The following is a 2,386-nucleotide window of genomic DNA, read 5'->3' as shown; positions in this document are numbered from 1 at the left end:
GGTTACACATTCACATTTTTACATAATGCCATATTAGTGACTGTTGTATTCTGCTACCTTTCCTATCCCCTACATTTCTTACTTTACTGAAATGTCCTTGCTTTTGTTCTTTTTCTTTTAAGGATGGATGAGACGTTTAGGACTGGGAACTAATGTAATCTTCTCTCATGGCACTTTTGAGCTCTGTGACCTTGGAAAAATTACTGTTTTAGTATCCTCATTTGTAAAATTCTGTCTCAGTATCCTCATTTGTAAAATAGAAAAAAATAATTCACTAATGGTACTTTGTACATTTCCCGGCAAATGGCAATTGCCTAATAAAGGTTATTTCTTGAGATTGCTGATAGTGAGATGTGAGGAAAAGAATGGAAGGAGACAGACCGAGAAAGAAAAGTAGAAGAAAGGGAAGAAGTTGTAAAGTTCTGCTTGGCTTAGCTCTTCAAGTCATTTTAGACAGGGATCTAGAATCCAGGTGTCTAGAATCCAGGTGTCTAGAATCCAGGTGTCTAGAATCCTGGTTTGCTAACTCAGGACTCTTTCTACTGCTGCTATTCTATGGAGGAGTTAGTGGGAGAGGCAGGGGGAGTTGGTGCAGAGAATTTCTTCAGGGAAGATATAGTATTAAAGAAAACCTCCAGTAGTGACCTATAATTTGAATTCTAGAAAAGCTTCTACCATTATTATAGGTGGAAGGGAGAAATGAGATGTTAACATCTGCCCCAAGACTCAAATGTTACAAAATCAACACAGTAGCTTAAAGAATCAGGTAGATGCTGGCTCTGTAAAGGAAATGATTGTTCCAAACCCCTAAAAATAAAGTCTATCTTTAAAAGACTTTATTGAATTTTTAAGTATTTATCATTAGATATTCCCTCTCTTAAGAGCAGCCTCTGGCTAGGGTGATAAGATTTGATTTGGGGTTCAAAGCTGAAAGATTTGTCATCTAGGCCAAAAGGATGGACAAATGGGCTTTCTTTGACAATCAAGAACTTATGGGCACTTCACACATCAAGACATGGTTCTAGAAAAGCCCATTTTATGAATGATACCCCATTTCTCTCCTTCTTCCTTCCCCACCAACTTGTGTTGAAGGGGTTCACTAAGCAACCTGGTAGAGTGACAGAATTCTTTGTAATGGGTGCCTCTGTTCAAACTTTGATGATTTCCCATATTTCAGGGCTCCTCACTCAGTTTTATTTAGGTCCTACTTTCCTCATAATGCACTCTGAATTCTCCAAAACCTTCTCTTCCCTAGTTCTTGACCTATAAGATCTCAATTGTCTTCTCTGAAGCATGAGACAGAGAAAACAAAGCTTTCAGCCAGAATGCTTAAGGCTTCTTGTACTTGGTGTGGAAGGTTGTCTGTTCTGGTTGCTAACTAGAGAGACATTTTCAAGGAAAACAATACTCTCTTTAGAGCATGACATTTCTTCAGAATGGTCATTTCTAGTCTCAAATCTGAATGAAGTTTTTCCTGTTTTTTTTTTTTTTTATTTCATAGCATTGATCACAGTGTGTAAATGTGTATCAGTGTGAGTTTATTTGTACATTTAATGTCTTTTTTTCCTCTTTCTGGACTATAATCTTCCTCCTTTACATGGTAACCTGCACAGAGGCAGGAACTATTCATTTTACTCAAGTGCATACTCATAGGCTAGTGCACACTTATAAGCAGTGGACTCTCAGTGAGTGTTTGTTGGGTGGATAAATGGAAGGAAAGATGAATAGCAAAAATGAGTATATGGGGCCATGGCCCCTGCTCACTGGAAAATGGACCCATCATATTTCCCTGTGCTTTAGGTGGACTGGAAGAATCTATGTCTGGAAATGCATGAGAGATGTGCTGATGGGTGGGATGGAGGCCATAACTTGTACACATACCTCTTTAGTTTGGATGCATATTTCTGTGTATACAGGTATTGCAAGAAAAGAGACTGTTGTGAGAACAGATGAAAATGAAAATTATATGGAGCACAAAGGTCAAGGAGTTAATTTCCTGAACTCTCATGATACTTTGGGTATGCCAAGCATTGTGCTAGGACATTACCAGTTTTTGCAGGACAAGGGTCTCAGTTGTGCCCAGGATGAGCTGATGCCAAGTAAGTGGACCCTGCAGCTATAGCATCTGGTAGGATAAACTGAGTCCTTATGTCTGTAAAATAATAGCTTATTTCTTTAATACATCTTTGGTCACAAAATGGGCTGGATATGTAGCTCAGTGGTTAAGCAACCCTGAGTTTAATCCTTGGTGCCAAAAAAAAAAAAAAAATCATGTGTGAATCCAAGTGTGAAAGTGATGCACCAACATGGGCTACAGGTGATGCTGGTGTTGATGATTAAACCAGTGAGTTTTGTATATCTTTTTTTTTTTTTTTTTTTTTTTTTG

The sequence above is a fragment of the Marmota marmota genome, unplaced genomic scaffold (genome assembly GCF_001458135.2).
Source record: "Marmota marmota marmota unplaced genomic scaffold, marMar, whole genome shotgun sequence".
NCBI lineage: Eukaryota > Metazoa > Chordata > Mammalia > Rodentia > Sciuridae > Marmota > Marmota marmota.
This window is presented reverse-complemented; position numbering follows the sequence as displayed.